The sequence below is a fragment of the Rattus rattus genome, chromosome 4 (genome assembly GCF_011064425.1).
Source record: "Rattus rattus isolate New Zealand chromosome 4, Rrattus_CSIRO_v1, whole genome shotgun sequence".
NCBI classification, from domain to species: domain Eukaryota; kingdom Metazoa; phylum Chordata; class Mammalia; order Rodentia; family Muridae; genus Rattus; species Rattus rattus.
The window spans coordinates 24,544,561-24,566,938 of record NC_046157.1 but is presented as its reverse complement, the minus strand read 5'-3'; positions in this window follow the sequence as shown (position 1 = coordinate 24,566,938).

Sequence of the window (22,378 nt, the reverse complement as noted above, 5' to 3'; positions counted from 1 at the left end):
CTCAACCCTTATGTAAGTGCTTGTGTCTAGTTTTATTGTATCTTGCCATGCCATTTTCTGCTGGTATCCCTGAGAGACCTTTTTTCTGGAGGAAAACAGAGGAAAATTGGATTGAGGGGGTAGAGGAGATAGATGTAGGGTGTGCTGGAAACAGTATAAGGAGGGGAAACTGTAGTCACAATGCACTGTATAAGAAAAGAGTAAATAAAAAATAATATCATAACCCTGACATAGCTGATACTAAAAACTTATCCAAGAACTCAGGACATGTGAATTCATTAAAAAAAAAAAAAACAAAAACAAAAAAAACAAATTCGAAAGGGAGCAAGAAAAGGTATGTAGAAGAGATTGGAGGGAGAAAAAAGAAGGGAGAAATGATGCAATAATGTTATAATCTCAAAAATGAAAGAAAAAAGAACAAGCTATGGTTACCATAAAGAATAAAACAGGAACCTAAAAAGATCAAAGTTTATAGAACTGCAAAAGCCTAACCAACCCTAAGTAAAGGGAACATTGGTATGAAATTCTCCTAGTAGATTTAAAGGTACTTTACAACACCATGATCAATCAGCATGGCACCAGCTTTAAGGCCAACACATTTACTACTTCAATAGAATAGAAAATTTCAGAATTAATTCACGTTTTTATAGTTTGGTGATTATCAGCAAAATGTCAAGAATACACTGTGGAGAAATGAACATCTCTGACAAATGGTGAGGAGAAAACTAGGTAATCACACATAAAAGAATGAAGTTAAACTCTCATCTTACCCTTTACATAAGAATCAACTCCTCATGGATAAAACACACGACAGAAAAATTTGAAAGTAATGGAAGGAACCTCAAGAGTAACTTGCATTGGGGTGGGACACAAAAGGCAAAGTCAGTGACAGCAGAAATAAGCAAGCTGGACATGATGAAATAAAAAAACTTGTGCTTAGCAAAGAATGGTGAAAATGGAGATAAACCCAGATCTGGTTAAGGAGATATTTTTAATTAAACATCAGATAAGATACTAATATTCAAAACACATGAGGGACTCAACTCCTCACTAACCAGAAAACCCAATTTACAAGTGAGCAAAGAACCCAGTCAAGGAATGCATATGAATGAAACACACACATAAAGCACTGTTTACCATCTCTAATTATTAAAAAGTACAAACAAAACAGTTGGACCTCAGTTCATACTTACTAGATTAAATATTGTAAAACAGCAGGAGCAAGAAATGTTTACAATCTATGGCAAAGATACCAGTTGTTCACAGTATTGTAAATTAGCATATAAGTTTTGGGGTGAAAGTATGACCATTCTTCAAAAGCACTAACCAAAGGATGTCAGTATGATCCAGTACTGTCATTTCTGTGTATATACTCCAAGGACTGAAATGGGTGTGGGCAGAGCTATGTTCATGGGTAACAAAACTCACAGTCATCAAGAGACATGTCCATCAATACTGAATGGATTTTTAAAATACGGTACACATGTGAAATGTGCACAATGTTACACTAGTTGGCTTTTTAAAGTAGGAAGTTCTGAGTAGAGGAATTTTAATCCAGCGGCATGGCTACTTTAGCAAGGATCATATCCAAAGACATAGGTCTGTGTGGTCTGATGGAATACTGACAGACCACATAACATGACTCCCTCTGATGGAATGCGGACACATCCTCAGGACGGACACTTTTAACACCAAACAATGAAGGCAAAGCAATGAATCAGAGAAATATCTAACAGAATGAGTCAGAGATAGGATATACCCAACTCTCATGGAAACAGCACCAGAAAGAGAAGATATTTAAGAGCAGCACAGGGAGAGTCAGTTGGGAGTCACTGCAGTGAGCACAGTGCAGTGGAGTTGAGTTTGTTCATGAGTTCATGCGGTTCTGTGCAGGTCAGCAGAGGCAGTTGGAATCAGAGAATATGAAGGAGCCAGATTAGAACAAACGGCTGAAGCTAGCTTGACTCCAAGCAGAGCAATTCAGTAAGAAGCTGAAAGAAGCCAGATTGGATCAGTCAGTTTGGAGAGCATTTTAAACCAGAACAGTAGAGTTGAACCAATCATCCAGTGTTGATAAAGAACTAGAAAAGGTGAGTTTATTCAGCAGTAAGCCTCTGAGGTGGCAATCGCATCATGTGAGTAAAAGATACCTTTACAATTCTGTCATTTGGAAAAACATGCATGGGTAGGAAATATTACATGTGTAAAATAATCATAAGACAAAGAAATCCCCTACAGATTATTTTAGAAATAGAACACAATTAGCTAGTCCCATATAAATGAGGGTAGAGACCTTATCTTCAGGAAAGACGTGAACATGAATGGGGAAAGAGATGATAATGGTCAAGGGACAGAAAATTAGCCAGAAAGAATTGACCCTAGGCATTACATACATTATTTGCAGTGTTATTAAAAGTGAAATAAATATCGACGGGTTTATATTGGAATAAATAATTGATATATAAAATAATAAATTCAAGAACAAGGAAGAAGAATGTGATACACATATGAATTCACAGAGACTACAACAGCACACACTAGACCTGCACAGGTTCAAACTGGACAAAAATCTGAGTACTGAGAATGAGTATGGACATTAAGTCATACCCCTAACCAAGAAGCTACTAACAATTGGTGCCTTCTGGGAGCAGGGGAAAAATCAGTTTTTTCGAAAGGAGTATAACTGGGATTATCAAACACACTGCAGGATAGGTTCTATGCCCAGAAGTATTTAGCCAATACAAAATTGATTTTGTGTAAGCTTTCCCCCCTTTTCGATGCTTTATTTTATTTTGGTTATTTTTTGTCTTATGATTCTTAAATTTATTTTGTTATAGTTTTTGTTGTTCTTTAAGAAAAAGAAAAAACATGAAGTTGGGTGGAGAAGGAGTTGAGATAGGATCTGGGAGGGGTTGGAAGAGGAGAAGGGATGTTGTTAAAATATATTAACTAAATCTTGTGTGTATTACATAAAATAAAAATAAAAAATTAAAACTAGTGATAAAATATGTAGAATATGTAATGATAAAGTCAAAAGAGTAGAAAATGGAATTTATATAACAATTTATAACAAAATTATGTTATTTTGAGATATAAATATATCAAATAGATAATCTATAACTTGTGCTTTTTAAGGAAGATGATAGCTTTGAGGAAAATTGTGTAAAGAGAATAGGAATTATCTATAACATTGGTTAATCTAAATGTTCCAAATAATTAAAAGAAATTACATGAATTAGGATTATAGATTAATTATGGATGATAAACTACTATGAATAAATACCGAACGTCCTAAGATCTACCTTTCAAAATTTTATATCAAAGTATACCAATTTCAACTATTCAATGTATAAGTATTGGATTTTATACATCTTAGAACCATGTTTTTCTCAAATATGCACTTGTTTTATTGAAGAATATTTCTTATGAAGTTGTCTTGAATGTGAGGTATAATCATTCTGAATATACCAGTGCACTAAGGGGACACGGCTACAAAACTACTTTTCAACATCATCCTACAATACAATGGTACCCACTAGGTGGGAGGATGCTGCTATCCCTGAGTCAGGAGTCTATTCTACTGATGGCCAGACAGGAGTAGCATAGGAATATGACCACTCAGCTTTACTTCCCAAATTGAAAAAAGAGAAAAGGATTGTAGGATATGTATTAAAGCATGCATATTTAAAGTAAAAAGGCGATTCATAGCAATTACACTGAGAAAAGAAGGCATCAATGGAGAAGCATGCTAAGATACACAAACATCTTCTATTGGGAGCTTCATGAAGCTATGACTCACTTGGGCTTAAAAACCATCCTCTTCATCTATAATAGTTCTCATTCTCATACTGTCTTATCATATCACTGACATGATTATTACTCACAGTCCCTGCACCCAAACACCCAAACTTACACCAAAATGTCCTATTTATGTTCTTCACTTTAGTTCTTTCTCACTGGAACATTCTCTGTTCATTAGTGAACCACCTGTTTTTCAGATCTGAATCAGGTCTTACCTCCTCTCTGATCTCTGTGTGGTTTATTTTAAATTAATTACAATTCTTCCTATCTTGAATTGTCTATCAAACACACAAACAAACAAACACACACACACACACACGCAGACACACAGAGACACACACAGGCACACACATGACTCTGTATGTTTTTCCATTTACAAATATATGTGTGCATGTATGAAGGATATGCATATGCAGATATGTTTGTGTACATATGGAGGGCCCCAACTTGACTTTTATTTCTTCCTCAATCACTCTTAGTTATTTATTGAAGTAAGGTTTCTAGCAAAATCCAGAGCTGATAATTCCAGCACATATAACTAGTCAACTTGCCCAAAGAATCCTGTCTCCATTACCTGCATGCTGAAATTATAGGCAATCACCATCCCTGCCAGCATTTATGTGGGCTCTAAGGATCCAAACTCTTCTCCTCATGCTTACATTCTAACAGTCTATGGACTGAGTCAGCTGTTTCCTGCTCCTTCCTGCTATAACTTCTATTCTTGTTACCTGTACTACCTTACCCCAAATGCAATAAGCTCGTTCATCACAAGGGTCTCTTACCTGTTCATCCTTATTCCATGTGAATCATTATTAACTTCATTAGGTAAGGTATTCCTTCTATATATTTGTAAAATTAGTCCATGAAATATCCAAGATACATTTAAGCTTGCAAAAATTAAGAAGAATAAAAAATTTCCGTATATTTCATCACTTCAATATATTATCCAGTTTTTATTGGATAGTTTATTCATTTAAATTTCAAATGTTATCCCCTCTCCCATTTCCCTCTCTCCCTGCTTCTATGAGGATGCTCCCCCTCCCACCCACCCCTACCTCAACATCCTGGCATTCTCCTACACTAGGAAAATAATCTTTCACAGGACCAAGAGCTCCTATTGATGCCTGACAATGCCATCCTCTGCTAGATATGTTGCTGGAGCCCTGGGTCCTTCCATGTGTATGTTTGGGTTGGTGGTTTAGTCCCTGGAAGTTCTGGGGGGGGGGTCTGACTGTTTGCTATTGTTGTTCTTCCTATGAGGTTGCAAACTCCTTCAACTTTTTCAGTCCTTCCTCTAACTCCTCCATTGGGGCCCAGGTGTTCAGTCTGATGGTTAGCTGCAAGCATCTTAATCTGTATCAGTAGGGCTCTTCCTTAGTCACAAATTTGGGCACATGAAAATCCTGTTATCACTTAAACAACCATAGTTCTATCTCCAGAAAGTTTTGTTAAAAATTATTAAATCTCTTACTAAGGGATTGCTAACAATTTTTGAACAGAAGGTCCCAGTGGGGAAACGTTGCTGACTTAACTATCGCAGGAATTATTTCCTTGTTTCCTTGTCCTTTGAGAGAAGAAGGAGTGTCTATTGTAGTTGCCCTAATGCAGGATTCTAGGCCCAGAAGATTCGCTACATCCTCCATCCAAGTCAAGGAAAGTGCTGCATTCCCTGGGTACAGAGGAGAAGACAAGACTTGTTGGACTGGAAGGAGCTTCAAAGAGCAATCCTAGTGTCATCAGTCATTGTGATAAAAGAGTAGTTGGAGGGAGAGGACAACCTGAGAGTCCTCCCTCCCTCACAGTTCCAGTAGATGCTGCCACACATTGCATCGGGGAGTGATGTCAGCCAAAGACCAGGGATGCTACTTCTCAAAAGCAAAATTATTCCAGAAATCCCACAGCCTGCCACCTGCTCTATCAGACTAACTCTTCCCTCTTCCCACTCTGAGACTTCAACTGCCTTAAACCTGCAGTCTCCACTCACTGCATATTACATCACTCTTTTCATTCTGCTCCTTGAATTTCTTGTGTCTTGAGTCTGATATTACTAGAGAATTGGTTTTATTGACCTACTGCTGATCAAAGGGAGACTGGCATGGTGATGATGGGAGAGCGTCAGTTAGTGAAGGACTTTAAGGAAGGCAACACCTGGATGAGGCTAAGATACAACAGTGATGCTCTTTACTCAAGGAGATGACCTAGCTCACATTTCCTGTTGAGTATGGCACAACAAAGGCCCTCAAGGAGGAGTGTTCCGCACACACATTGGCAGGCTAGAGAGCCAGAAATGGTTCCAACAAACACAAGATGTAGAGTGCAGGGCAGAGACTCCCATGGAGAAAGTCCCCAGTAGTCTGCTCTTCTGCCTTTGTTTCTGTTAATAATAATGAGGAAAACTTCCTCAACTGAAGTAGTATAAAGTATAGGTGTAATAAAGTATAGAAAAATACACTAAATGCTTGCCAATGTTGTATGACAGAAAGTCAGCCTGCAAGGTGGCTCAGTGAGGTAAGGGCACTTAGTACCCAGCCTGAAGAGCTGAGTTTGATATCTGAAACTTGCATGGTGGTAGAAGGGAACTGATTCTTGTAAGATATCCTCTTCCATCTACATGAGTGCTATAGCATAGACCTTAATTTGTACACACACACACACACACACACACACACACACACACACACACAGTCAGTCAAGATGTCAATCAAAGCAGTCATTTCTCAAGAGCTTCCACATTTTAAGCAGGGAAGAGAGACTTTTGATATCCAGTAAGGATAGGCTGGATGACCAGAGAAGATTCCATGGACCTGTCTGTCTCTTACTCTACAGACCTGGAATTACAAATGTTCATTACCACCCCTGGCAGCTATCATAGATGCTGGGGTCAAAATCGGGTCCTTGTGCTTTTGTGGCAAGGACTTTACTGACTATGCTGTCTTCTTGACCCTCAATCAATTCATTCTTAACAGACATTGAAACATTATTTTGCTTAGTTTTGTAAGAGAAACAAACAACTTGCAAACTCATGTCTAAGTATCCCTGAACCTTGTTATATATTTTAAAATCCAGATCTTCAAATAGCAGAGCCTTGAATAAAAATGCTCTTGCTCCTCCCCCCTCACCCAGCTCTGTCTCTCCTCCCTCTCCCTCTCCCTCCCGCTCTTCCCCTCCCTTCTTCCTTCCCTCCTTCCCTCCCCTCTCGTGAGTGTGTGTGTGTGTGTGTGTGTGTGTGTGTGTGTGCGTGTGTACTAACCTGAAGAGTTTGTTGTACTACATATGTGAAATTGGGTATTATTCATTAGGCCGAGTAAATACCCCTAGGAGCCCTGTCAGATTATACCTTACAATGCTGCATTCTTGAAACAGGTGCTGTTGGCCTTCGTGCAGAACAACTAATACATAGGTTACACCTGCTGTTTTAAAAACTAAAACACTAGGGAGGCATGGGTTATACTTCAGAATCATTGCTAAGTTTTAACACATTTTCTATTAAGCATTATTATTTTAAGCTTCACGTCTGTCTCTCAAATCTGTTTTAGAGCGTTTACTCTCTCATGAATTACCTTTTAATAAAATAGCTGGGTGTGACAGCAGCTAACAACAGCGAGGCAGATGCATGGAGGCTTTCAGGAGACTCTGATGCACACTCTACACTGTTATTAAAGAAACCTATTAAGCACTCATGGAGAAGCCATGCAAGGGACAGAGAACTTAGCTTGAGAATCTGAAGCTCTAGGAGTTAGTGGGATGCTTAGGTCATTAGAGTCTCTTAATGACCTAAGTGGAAAGGAATCGCATACCTATTTGCCCATCTACTTAGATCCTAGACCCAAGGGAGTCAACTGCCATTGATTTTGATTATTCCCACAACAGGTATCTGTGCTTTGGGAGCTTTGGGAGTCAGAAGCCTACTGGTTGTGAGTAAGAGTTTTAATACAAAACATATGAAGCCAACAATGACCAACATATAAGTATAGAGAGATAAATGATAGATGATAGATGATGGGTAGATAGAGGTGATATAGATAGAGATAGTTGATGATATAAATAAATATACAGATATAGAACTATAAATATAGATGTATCCAAATGGCCTTACACTGCATTCAAGTTCCAGGAAGACTTGGAATGCCCATCAACTTCATCTCCTTCCATTCCTTATTTCTCCTGCTGCATATGATTTTTTTTTCTCCCTGGGAGAGAAAGGTAACTGAAAATACCTTACACAGTGTCCTCACAGTCCACAGCAGGAACCCATAAGAACCTCTGACTGGCCTGACCTTGGAGATATGCTTTCCGTCTCAACAAATAGAGGACCACACATGGCATGGTTAGCCCTTCTTCCCAGAGGATTCGACAGGAAAGCAATAGAGTGGGCGGAACGACTTAAATCTTGGACATAAAAGAATGATAATGTGATTTAGAGATATGCCTTAAGCCACTCCAAGAGTCTGATGTGGAATGGGTACTTTGGGTCAAGTAGCTTGACCTGACAGAAGGCTAGAAACAGGCAAGTCAGGCATACAGCCAACTAGCCTTATGAGAAAGATCGGGAGAGCCAGGTCCAGGCTAGCTACCTCAAGTGAAAGCAGTCTGTGCTAATCAACAACAGATCTTCATGCCTGGTAACTGGCCAGGTTCCAAAAGTAGAGGGTGATCTTCAACTTGGTTACATACTTTCCCTGGACTGTGTCCCATACATTTCTTCATTTGGTTTATTTTAATCTGAACCGTTTTCCTAGACCAAAATTTAACTGTGGATATAGTAGCTGTCAATAGATAAGAGCTTTCTAGAGCTGGGGTCACCCTCCAACTTTCAACTGATAACAGAAGTGAATGTATGGAAGACAACCAGGTTGCCTCAAACTGTACAGAAGTCAAACTATACAAAGACTATTCAAGCCAGCGAACATCCGACCTAGCATACAGACCCACTAACCTACTAACCAAGTTTATAACCACCTCACCGTTAATGCTTACTCTCAGAAATGCTATTGGTTCACACTTCTAATGGAGAGCTACCTATGCATGCATTGACTAGGCAGCTTAGAAAAATGGAAGAAAGCAGCTCCCAAAATGTTTAAGTGAAGAAATACTAAAAATTTGCAACAGCTTTCTACCATAAAATACCTGCATTATCTGTGCAGTAAAAAATGTACGTAAGTTCTCATTTCATGGAATATTCCTTCATAAAAGTATAAGTTATGCAATTTTCTCAGTATTGATATAGCTATGCATTGTATTTATTCAGCCCCAAGATGTACATTTTTTACTTTTCAACATTATAATAGTAATCTCCTTTCTGATTTTAAAAGCATTAATTTTTCTGAAAAGCTATTATCAACTCAGTGGCTTCCGTTATAGTCAATGGCATCTTACAAGAAAATATTTATATTGAGTTAGTGAAACCTCATAAATTGTTACGGATAAGAACCAGACATCCTGTTTGCAGAACCTGTATAATTTTGTATCTGTTGAAAGAATGGTATACTAAAAACACTAACATTTGAGGTTTTTCTCATTAGAGAAAACAATGAAAATAAATAATATTTCCCAAATCTTGCATGCCAGTTTTGAAAAGCCAAATTTTAGTACTTCCAAAGAGGACTTCCCATTGTACTTTACCTCTGTGGGTCATTGTTTTCTTGGATGTTTATGTCTCACTTGTCAAGAATGATTCAAAATAAAAGAAATGCCCAAACTGTGTTTTAAGTTTTAAGCTTTAAGTTCAAGCACAAAGACTTGCTCTGTTGTTGTTCTGGCTGTGGTTGTGGTTGTTGTTGTGGTTGTTGTTGTTGTTGTTGTTGTTGTTGATGTTGTTGTTTAGAATCTGTAGAATGATATCATTATGCAGCAAGGCGGGTCCAGGATAAAGCAAAGCCTATCATTGGATAAGAAGGAAGGGTAGGCGGGAAAAAGTCTAGGAAGGAGAGATGATCCAGATCCAGACAGACAAAGCTAATTTAATCTTGTCTAGGTGGACGGTTTATATCCTTATTAATTGGCAGTGAATTTATTGTGTGGATGTATTGTGGATTGAGAATTTAACATATAAATCTGATTGATAAATTACAAGTTTCTAGAACTTTGCTTTCACCAGGCTACAGAGGATGTGACCAAAGTTCCCAGAAGGCAGAGAGACAACCTGTCTCAGTTCTGGAAACGGTGCTAGGCTATAGAATGCCCGAGGCTGCGGGTTGCGGTGCTCGAATGGGCCGTGGAACTCCATGTGTGTGTCAGGTGTGTTAACAACCTGCCAAGGGGCCAGTGTGTGAAAGCGTGATCTCCAGTGTGAGAAACAGCTGGAGCGCACGGATCCCATGAACCTGGTTCCTCTGCTTTTGTATTTTTACTGCAGTAAGACTCTACTAATTTTTTACAGAAAAAGCACAAGCAGAACAATAGAAAAATACCTGTTTTTAAGCAAGCTTCCGGTTCGTTTTCTCTACTTAATGTCATCAATTAAAGTTCACATAACACCAGAGTAGCTGTTGCTAATTTTCACAAGCATAAAAACAATTGACTAAGACTTCTTCGAAATCTCCTAATGACACTTCATAATTTGGCCTCTTCCCTTCCATCACCCCTGCATTGGTCAATGGCCTCATTGTTTTTCTTATGGACAGTCAAAGTTCCTCCCTGCTTTCCCTGACCAAAACTTTATTTATGGCAAATTTATCTCAAAATCTACATGTATCTTTGCCTCATAAAGGAGTGCCAGAGCTCACCTGTCTATCAATGAGGACCGGCAATATGTTAGCATATTAAATATACCTAAATGTCCTCAGAGTGCATTGATATTATCCTCAATTTCCATAGAGGAGGCTAAAGATCATCTGATTTTTATTACTGTTAAGTGAAAAACTCCAACATCAGAAAAAAGAATCTTCTCTTAATTCCAAACTGGGGACTGTTTTTCTGGCCTGTACAGCTTCTTTGCTATGGCAAACGGGAGGGGGGGGGTGTTGGTTGGGGTAGGAGATGTGTAAAACAGAACAGGGAGGAATAGACATTTCCTGCAGTAGCGGAGAGAGGACTTTGAAAAGGGTAATTTGAGAAATGGTGCATGTACACTTAACACAATTACCTAGGAGCATAATTTAGTGAGTCACACAGAATAGGTGGCAGGAAGTACACACTGGTGGCGAGTTTCATTGCACCAGCCACATCATAGGAAATTGCCTCCCAAGGAGATTGATGGGAGAGGAGAGCAGAACAGCAGTGAGCATATCTAACTCTACTAATAGGATGCTCTTTAAGTCAGGTTCGAGCAGGGTTGGGAATGCCTTTAATATATGATGGGGAAGAAAGCTATGCCCGTGGATCATTTAAATGTTAAATGTATGATAGGCTGTTTCTCCTTTTCTGAGAAAGCCAACGGGTAGGCTGTCAGACTGCTTTAAGAGTATGACAGCTGGCAGTTGGACATGAAACTGGCAGGCAGAAGTGTGGTCTGAGAGAATATAGCTCGCAGATAAGAGCATCCTTTTCAGAGATTAAGAGAATTGTATACTATTGAAGACAAGTAAAGCTATCGAAAAAGATGAGTCTGAGAAGCATACAATTTTGATGTTATTTCTGACAGATGTGTCAGACAATTGGGATATCGCAAATAAGAATAAATGGGTAAATGTATGGTTCGAGGAGATTCTGATTCTCCTTTTAACCCATGGTGTATTGCTGGATTATTTATTGGAGTTGTTAATCATTATATAAAATGTAATAAACAAAATTATTAGAAATAAATGCTAGTCCCGATCTCTCAAGGGATAATAAGGTAGCCGGTCAACAAAACTGGAGGAATACGCAGGTCAGCACAGCCCTCAGTTTCGGGCAAGGCCCTAGAGTTGGAACCAACTTATCAGAAGGAAATTAAAAGAGTTACCTGGTATTGATCCCAACACCCTTCAATTCTTAAAGAAATAATTTTTCCATAATCTGTTATAAGCATCTACAAGAAGAAAACTAAAGAAAGAAGTGCCAGATAATTCCATTTATCATTAATATTAGGTTTAGAGATTCTTTATATTATTTTCATCCTACTAGGTTTGTACTTCTAATTAATTTTTATCCCACATTACTTAGTTTCAAATAGAAGAGATAAAGATTAAAAAAAAGAGAGACAGAGAGACAGTTTTCTGTGTTTGCGTTTCTATGACTTATCAGTACTCGGCTGAATGCCTTCTGTGAAATACACGTTCATTTCCGTGCTTTAATATCCTTACATTCTCATCGCTGGGGCTGAGACACTGTAATTTCCTTATTATCATCAATGGCTTTGTCCATTGGATTAGTCGGGGAGGGGTCAGTGTGCAGCAGCAGCAGACATCTGCAACCAGCAGCCCTCCCCTTGCAGATGTGAGGGTCAGGCACTCTCTGGCTTGGAAGCACTGTCCAATTTTTCCCTCTTATTTACCAAGATATCTCACAGGCCATGTCTTTACATGAACTGGTACTTCTTGTTGTTTACATTAAAAGATAGTCGCATTCTCCCCTTGCCCCTCCTCCTTCCAACCCCTCCCCATTGTACACACCTACTGCTCTCTCTAAAATTAATGGCTTTGCTTTCTTTGCATTTGTTTGTTTGTGTTTCACTTAAATCTCTAAATTGGAGTGTATCACTAATAGCAAGACTACTAATTGAGAACATTTATGAGCCATAATAATATCTTTGATTGATTTTTATATAGAGTACACTTTGAGCCTGTTCAAAAATTCTAAACATTCTGTAATTCATTTCTACAACAGGAAGATGATGAATTCAAGAGACTGAGATCCTGAGAAGCTTAACTCTAAACTGAGTACATTAGTCACTGTGAAACTTAATGCAATTTATGTAGCTAGTCCTCAATGACATAGAAAAATGGAGATCTTCAGTAACGATGTCACCTTGAATGGATTATAGGCAAGTCAGGGTTACCAAGGTTCTAACTCTGCAAAAACATAGGGGCAACTGATGGGTACAAAGAGGGTTCTATAACCACTTACTCTCTAAGTAGAAGTGGGGGGATGAGGCCATGTTTCACTTTAGTTAAAAATTAATCCTAAGTGGTAATTGTTCATCTTCAACATTTAATAACTGTTCTCTAATAAAAAAATGCAAAAGGATCAAACAGTAAAATAGAGCAAGGAGAACCTGTAAAGACCAAATCCAGAGGTTAGGCAAGGCCCACAGTAGGGGGATGGAGCAACCTACTCATCTCCAAAATTTTAACCCAGAATTGTTTCTGTCTAAAAGAAATATGGAGTCACAGTGTAGAGCAGAGGCTGAAGGAAAGGCCATTCAGAGACTGCCCCACCTGGGGATCCATCCCATATACAGACACCAAACCCAGACACTATTGTGAATAGTACTTGATGACAGGAGCCTGATAGAGCTGTCTTCTAAGAGGCTTTGCTAAATACAGAGGCAGATACTCTAAGCCAACATTGGACTGAGCACAGGGACCCCAATGAATGAGTTAGAGAAAGAACTGAAGGAGCTGAAGGAGTTTGCAACCCCATAGAAAGAACAGTATCAACCAAGCAGATCCCTCAAAGCTCCCAGAAACTAAACCACCAACCACAGAGTACACATGGAGGGACCCATGCCTCCAGCTGCATAGGTAGCAGAGGATGGCTTTATCTGGCGTCAATGGGAGAGGCCCTTGGTCCTGTGAAGGCTTGATGCCACAGTGTAGTAGAATGCCAGGATAGTGAGTGGGAGTGAGCGGGTGGGTGGGGGAATACCCCCATAGAAGCAGGGGGAGGGGTGATGGGATAGAGGGGTTCTGGAGGGGAAAGAGGGAAAGGGAATAGCATTTGAAATGTAAATAAATAAAATATCCAATTACAAAAAAGAGAGAAAAAAAAGAAGTAGGATTGCTTCCAATATCAGTCCAGTACCAGATTAAGGAGCATTGGTATAAGAATCAGAGAACTGTTGCTAGCTTGATATTTTGAGGTCTTATTATTATTTGTTGTGATTTATGAATATCTACTACAACTTGCATATATCTACTTAGGTGAGGGTACTATTTTATCACTGATACATACGGAAAATGAAATGTCAGTTCACATACCCAGGAAAAGCTCTCATGGCAGTTGAACAGAGACTTGGGGCCACAAATAACTTTAATTTAAATAAGCAACAAGCATCGTAGAATGCCCAGTGTTCTAGTAGACGTGCTGGAATCAGAGGAAACAAATCCTCTTGAGTTGGTTGTATTGCAGGATAATTCGGGTCATCATTATTATTCCCATTTATTTGCTAATCACTTCTGGTAGGTTATCCTCTATGCAGAAAGCTATCACCACACACTGATTTCGAATAGGGGCAGAAAATATATTGACAAGATGTCCTCCAGTGATTAGAAAGCATTGCATTTGAATTCAGATATGATTTCAATAGCATCGTGCTACCCCTGCTTGATACTTTCAACATAAAAAATTTTAGTGAGCAAATATTCAAGAGACAAATACAGTGTCGTTAAGTAAGGACAACATGTATGTCATACAGGTCTTTGATAGTACAGGTTGAGACAAAGCAAACCTTAGGGTGATCATTTCACGATCCATATTTCACCAGTGCTGACCAGAAGCTAAAGCAATTGATTTTAAGCTAAGATTTTCGATAAAATTATAAAACTAATCTTCCATGTAAATGAATCAATTTACCACATTATAAGGTGATCAGTCCTCATTTAAGGGCAATTGGACCACGTGGAGCATGGCAAGCTGCTTCAAAGGCTGAGCACAAAATGACAATGTGGCTGTTATTTTCAGCCACCCTGTATTTTTATTTTGCTTCCTCTTGTGCTCAAGACCATTGATATGGAAATTCTTCCAGGAAAGAATTTCAGTATAGAAGTCATGCCAAAGTGTATTTACAATAGTTTATAAAATTAATACTTCCAAGCACTCCCAGGATGTTAGTTGATCTTTTATAACATTAAGATATAAATTTTATAATTCATGTATTCTGAGCCTTTAAACTTTTGCAGAACAATAGGCATTAACTGGAAGCAGCAGCTGTATTTTTAATGATCTCAGTTAAGCAACAATAGGTAAAAGAAGATCCTGGGATCTCAGGCATGCTTTTACTAAACTTTTACCTTGCAAAAGAATGATTACGAGATCCTTCCGGTCTTCTGTACACTTTGTACAATCAAGTAGGAAGCAACAAGAAATTCCTCATTCCACCCGTTGAGGAATTTACTCCTACCATACACTGAAGTTCTAAAAGACGGACTACTGCATCTGGAGAAAACACTAACAGATAGATGTGTGCTGAAGGAAGTTTACAAATGAACATTAGAGGTTGCGTGGGGGCTGTGCAGAGAGCTTACAGGAGGGAAGAATTACTATTTTTCCAATAGCTTAGCATCCTGTCAACAAAGAACTGGAAGAGCTTGAAGGAGCTCGAGACCCCTTATGAACAACAATGCTAAGCAACCAGAGCTTCCAGGGACTAAGCCACTACCTAAAGACTATACATGGACTGACCCTGGACTCTGACCTCATAGGTAGCAATGAATATCCTAGTAAGAGCACCAGTAGAAGGGGAAGCCCTGGGTTCTGCTAAGACTGAACCCCAGTGAAAGGGAAGGAACACCCATAAAGAAGGGGAGGGGAGGGATTAGGGGATGTTTACCCGGAAACCGGAAAGGAATAACACTCAAATGTAAATAAGAAATACTCAAGTTAATAATAAAAAAAAAAAAAAAAACTGAGGGTTTCTTCCCTCAGCCTCCAAAGCTGGAACTCCCTCTTACTCACTGTCATTTATTACTTACTCCATGCCAATCAGGATTTCATAGTTTCTTTTCTTTTTTTTTTACACAGGCTTGAACATCCTGTATTATCTATGATAAAAATCTAACCAATTTCAAGAAACAAACAGTTTATAATGATTGAAAAAAACTAACTTCGTCCCACGAGAGTGGAAATATTTTGAGGTCTTAATAAAACCCTAAAGGAATGAACTGTTCACTGAGAGCAATTAGAGGTAGAAATAGCTATAAGCCTGGAAAAAGAAAATTACATAGAAAATAAAACATTACAACATTGCTAATAGTCACAAGAAACTCAAATGGAAATTGTTTTTTTTTCCCAGAACCGAATTAATACTTTTACTGGATTATCAAAAGCCATTCTGCCACAAGTATGTTGGACACACAAGTAACTCTGAAACAAAAGAGAGCAGCCTGAATTATAGAATTCTAAAAGAATTGTACATACAATTTTTAATCCTAAAACCAGTGATATAAAGCTCAAATATTTTTATAGTTTCTCAAGTCTCCTATACTTTTTGAAAAAATTTCTTTATTGGATATTTTTTATGTACATTTCAAATGTTATCTCATTTCCTGGTTTCTCATCCATAAGACCCTATCCCACTTCCCCCCGCCTTCGTCTACAAGGGTGTTCCTCTACCCAACCACCCAGCCCTTCCCACTTACCCATCCTGACATTCCCCTACACTGGGGGGACCAACCAACCAAGGACTTCTCCTCCCTTTGGTACTCAACAGATATATGGCTCCAGCTGCATACATAGCAGAGGATGGCCTTGTTGAGTACCAAAGGAAGGAGAAGCCCTTGGTTGGTTGGTATGGCTGTTCTTATGGGGTTGCAAACCCATTCAGCTCGTTCAATCCTTTCTCTAACTCCTCCATTGGGGACCCCATTCTCAGTTCAGTGGTTTGTGGCTATCATTCATCTCTGTATTTTTCATGCTCTGGCAGAGCCTCTCAGGAGACAGATATATCAGGTTCCTGTCAGCATGCACTTCTTAGCATCAGCAATACTGTCTGGATTTGGTGGCTGTATGTATGGATCCCCACCCAGGGGGGGAGATGGTCTGAATGGCCATTTGCTCAGTCTCTGTTCCAAATATTGTCTCCATATCTCCTCCTATGGACATTGTTGTTCCCCCTTTTAAGAAGGACTGAAGCATTGTGTGTTCTCTTGAGTTTGATGTAATCTGTAGACTATATCTTGGGTAATCCAAGCTTTGGACTAATATACTCTTATCAGTAAGTGAATAACATGTGTGTTCTTTTTTGACAGGGTTACCTCACTGAGGATGATATATTCTAGTTCCATTCACTTGCCTATGAATTTCATGAAGTCATTGATTTTAATAGCTTAGTTGTACTCCATTGTGTAGATATACCACATTTTCTGTATCCATTCCTCTGTTGAAGACATCTGGGTTCTTTCCAGCTTCTGCTATTATAAATAAGGCTGCTATGAGCATAGTGGAGCAGGGGTCCTTATTATACATTGGAGCATCTTTTGGGTATATGTCCAGGAGTGGTATAGCTGGATCTTCAGGTAGTACTATATCTATTTTTCTGAGGAACCTTTGGACTGATTTCCAGAATTGTTGTACCAGTTTGCAATCCCATCAACAATGGAGGAGTGTTCCTCTTTCCCCACATACTTGCCAGCATCTCTTGTCACCTGAGTTTTTTATCTTAGCCATTCAGATTGGTATAAGGTAGAATGTGAGGAATGTTTTTATTTGCATTTCCCTGATGACTAAGGATGTTGAACATTTCTTTAGGTACTTCTCAGCCATTCAATGTTCCTCAGCTGAGAATTCTTTGTTTAGCTCTGTACCCCATTTTTAATAGGGTTATCTGACTCTCTGGTGTCTAACTTCTTGAGTTCTTTGTATAAATTGGATATTAGCCCTCTATCAGATGTAGGATTGATAAAGATCTTTTTCCCAATCTTTTGGTTGCTGTTTTGTTCTAATGACAGTGTCCTTTGTCTTATACAACCTTTGCAATATTATGAAGTCCCGTTTGTTAATTCTTGATTTTAAAGCATAAGCCATTGCTGTTCTGTTCAGGAAATTTTCCCCAGGGCCCATGTTTTCGAGGCACTTCCCCACTTTTGCTTCTATTAGTTTGAGTGTTTATGGTTTTATATGGAGGCTCATGATCCACTTGGACTTGAGCTTTGTACAGGGCAATAAGAATGGATTGATTTGCATTCTTCTACATGCTGACCTCCAATTGAAACAGCACCATTTGTTGAAAATGCTATCTTATTTCCACTGGATGGCTTTAGCTCCTTTTCCAAAGATCAAGTGACAGTAGACGTGTGGGTTCATTTCTGCATCTTTAATTCCACTCTAGTGATCTACCTGCCTGTCTCTGTACCAAAGCCATACAGTTTTTAACACTATTGCTCTGTAATGCAGCTTGAGGTCAGGGATGGTGATTCCCCAAGAAATTCTTTTATTGTTCAGGATAGTTTTCTCTATCCTGCTTTTTTGTTATACCAAATGCATTTGCAAATTGACCTTTCTAACTCTATGAAGAAGTGAGTCAGAATTTTGATGGGGATTGCATTAAATCTCTAGATTGTTTTTGGCAAGGTGGCCATTTTTACAATATTTATCTTGCCAATCCATGAGCATAGGACATCTTTCCATCTTCTGAGATCTTCTTCAATTTCTATCTAAAGAGACATGAAGTTCTTGTCATACAGATCTTTCACTTGCATGATTACAGTCACAACAAGGTATTTTATGTTATTTGTGACTATTATGAGAGGTGCCATTTCTTTAATTTTTTTCTCAGCCTGTTTAACCTTTGAGTAGAGGAAGACTACTGATTTGTTTGAGTTAATTTTACCTCTAGCCACTTTGCTGAAGTTGTTTATCAGGCTTAGTAATTCTCTGGTGGAACTTTTGGAGTCACTTAAGTATACTCTCATATCATTTGCAAATAGTGATATTTATACTTCTTCCTTTCTAATTTGTATCCATTTGACCACCTTTTATTGTCTGATGCTCTGTCTAGGACTTTGAGTATTATATTGAATAAGTAGGGAGAGAGTGGGCAGCCTTGTCTAGTTCCTGATTTTAGTGGATTGCTTCAAGATTCTCTCCATTTAGTATGATATTGGCTACTGGTTCGCTGTATATTGCTTTTACTATGTTTAGGTATGGGCCTTGAATTCCTGATCTTTCCAAGACCTTTAACAAGAAGGGGTGTCGACCCCTTCATGATAAAAGTCCTGGAAAGAATAGGAATCCAAGGCCCATACCTAAACATAGTAAAGTCCTACATACAGCAAACCAGTGGCTAACATTAAACTAAATGGAGAGAAACTTTGAAGCAATCCCACTAAAATCAGGGGACTAGACAAGGCTGCCCACTCTCTCCCTACTTATTTAAAATAGTTCTTTTGAAGTTCTAGCCAGAGCAATCAGACAACAAAAGGAGGTCAAGGATACAGATCGAAAAGAAAAGTCAAAAACATCACCATTTGCAGATGATATGATAGTATATTAAGTGATCCAAAAAGTTCCACTAGAGAACTACTAAAAGCTGATAAAACAACTTCAGCAAAGTGGCTGGGCAAAATTAACTCAAATAATCAGTAGCCTCTCTCTACACAAAAAAGAGAAAACAAGCCGAGAAAGGAAATTAGAAGCACCCTTCATAATGAACCCAAATAATATAAAGTACCTCGGTGTATTTATATTATTGGTCTATTGAAGGTGTCGTTTCCCTAATTTCTTTCTTGGCTTGTTTCTCTTTTGTGTAGAGGAGGCTACTGTTTATTTGAGTTAATTTTATACCCAGCCACTTTGCTGAAGTTGTTTATCAGCTTTAGTAGTTCTCTGGTGGAACTTTTGGGATCACTTAAATATACTATCATATCATCTGCAAATAGTGATATTTTGACTTCTTCTTTTCCGATCTGTATCCCTTGACCTCCTTTTGTTGTCTGATTGCTCGACTGGGGCTTCAAGAACTATATTGAATAGAAAGTGAGGAGAGAGTGGGCAACCTTGTCTGAGTCCCTGATTTTGGGATTGGCTTCAAAGTTTCTCTCCATTTGGTTTAATGTTAGCCACTGGTTTGCTGCTATGTAAAAGCTTTTTACTATGTTTTAGGTATGGGCCTTGAGATTCTATTCTTTCCAGGACTTTTGTCATGAAGGGTCGACACGCTAGCATTTAAAAGAGTCTTGAAATCAGAGAATCAAGGCCCATACCTGTTTATAGTAAGCAATATACAGCGAACCAATAATAATATCATACTAAATGGAGATGCCTAAACAATCCTCAGAACAGAACAGGCTATTCAATATGCTCAAAGGTCTAGACAGGGCATCAGACATAATAAAGAATGGTCAAATGGATACAAGTAGAAAGGAAGAGTATGCAAATATCACTATTTGCAAATATAGTATACCAATGACCAAAAGTTCCGCGAAAATACCTGATAGAAGCAACCAACAAAATGACTAAATAGATAACTCAAACAAATCAATGATCTTCCTCTACTCAAAGAGTTAAACAAGGCTGAGAAAAATTAAAAGAAATGTTTTCTCTCATAGTAAATAGCATAGTACCTTGTGACTGTAATCATGCAGTGGAAGGTCTGTATGACAGAACTTCCATGTCTTTTAGATGGGGGAATTGAGAGAGATCTCAGAGAGAGAATGAAGATGTCCTAACGAGACAAATGTGACTCATAAAATTGAAAGTCAAAAGAAGCAGGATGAAAACTGAAATTTGGAAAGAGCTGAAAGTGAATGCCTCAGCTGGGCCCAAAAATTTCTGAACGAAACAACGATGACAACAAATCGAGGTTAACTGGCGGGACTTCTGTGCGAATTGAACGAGGACGTCGTGAACAAACGACCAAGGTGGAAAAGATAACATCGACCATCTGAAGAGGCTAATATCAGACATACAAGAACTCGAAGTTAACGCAGAAATCAATATTTAAAATGAGTGCAGAAGCTAACAGAGTCTCGGCTGAAAGGCGTGAATGGCTGAAATACCTGAAAGTAACGTCATGAGAATACTGAAACATTCACTCACATTCTACTATGCAATCTGATGGCTAGATAAAAACTCAGGTGTTTGAAAGAGAACCTCCGATGACGATGAGAGTCAAGAGCTGATAGACGAAATGTCGTCCTCGATGAAAGAACACATTCTTGATAGTCAGAAACAGTTACCCAGATTACATCAGGCTCAGACTGGAACAGAGCTGAGCAAATGGGTGAGAATCCCATTTGAACAGAGATGAACGGAAATGAATACTGAGTTGAAAGAGGATTGGCTGAAAATGGGTTGCAACCATACCAACCAACCAGGGCTTCTCGCTCGCTTTGGTGCTCAGCAAGGCCGTCCTGCCAGCTGAGCAGTACAAAGAGAGAAAGTCATGGTTGGTGTGTCCCCCCAGTGCTGAGAGAATGTCAGAGATGAAGTGGGAAGAGAATGACACCCTTGCTGAGCAGCTGGATGAGATGGAATGTTCAGAAATGAACATTTAGTACATAAAATATCAATGAAAATTTTCACTTGAAAGAAAAATGTTGAGCACCTGTCAGATTTTAAGTCCAAAAATTGACATCTTGGTCTTTTAAATTATAATTCAAAACCTTTCCTCTTTGTTCAGAGATACTGTGTGTCAGCATACTGTGTGGCTCCAGTAAATGACCAGTCGGTTCTGAAAACAATTTGTTGAGACTGTGACTTCAATAACATGTTGTAAATATTTATTTTCTATGTGATTCTTTCCAGACCTGTATTTCTACCTCTGTTATACTCAGTGAACAGTTTAAAATTTTATTAAGACTCAAAGTTTTTCAATGTTTGTTTCTTAGTGGACCAGATTTATTACAGATGTTCAAGCTTGTGTGAAAAAGAAAAAGCTATGAGGTGTGGAGTAATGACAGTAGAGAGTTCCAGCTTTGGGCTGAGGAAAACCTCAGTTTGTTTTTGTGTGCTTGAGTATTTTCTTGTTGGGAGTGGCAAGCTTGAGGCCAGGCCAGCTGGATGTTGCTACCTGGTCAGAGTGGTCATGCTTAGCATTGTTGTTCATGAAAAATTTAGAACTTGATTGCTGCGGGAAGAGTTCAATGGCAAAGCAAATAAAATACAGAGTGGCTGAAATAACCACATTATCGGCCCCGTGCTCGGCTGGTTGCAAAATCGGTATAGTCGATGCTTGTAAATTAAAGTTGACTGTATTTAAATCTGTTCGCTTCATGAGCTTCCTAATTGTGAACGACATTTCATTTTCGTGTATCGTGTTTGACATTTCACTAATGCTGCTGGTAGACAGATTAAAACAAGATTGATTGATAGTGCAGCTGGAGGATTGGGATCGTGATTGGAGCTGGAGGCTTGATGGTGTGCGATGGGAGGTTGGAAGGAGGAGGGCGAGAATGCAGTGAGCAGAGTACCGGTTCGTGTGACGGTGACCTGATTGCAGTGTCTCGGCAGGAGAGCTGGGATGGTGGAAGTGTGGAAAAGGTGTTCTTGCTGAAGTGAAGGGCCTTGAGGGCTGTACATTCTCAGTTGACATAGGACAATTTGTTGATTGACAGTTCATGTGTGCATGCACCCTTTCTCTCCCATTCTGCAACCAACCTTATATGATTTAATTAGAAGATTCATAACGACTGAGCAGGTAAATGAAGTTTGTCGAAGGAGAACTGTCCCATGAAAAGGCCGATGGAAGTGTGGAAGCCAAATTATAGAATGCAGTGTTATTTGTGTGTTTGAAAGCAGAGGAGTTCATGGGATCGTGCGCTGAGATCTTGAGTTGTACCTA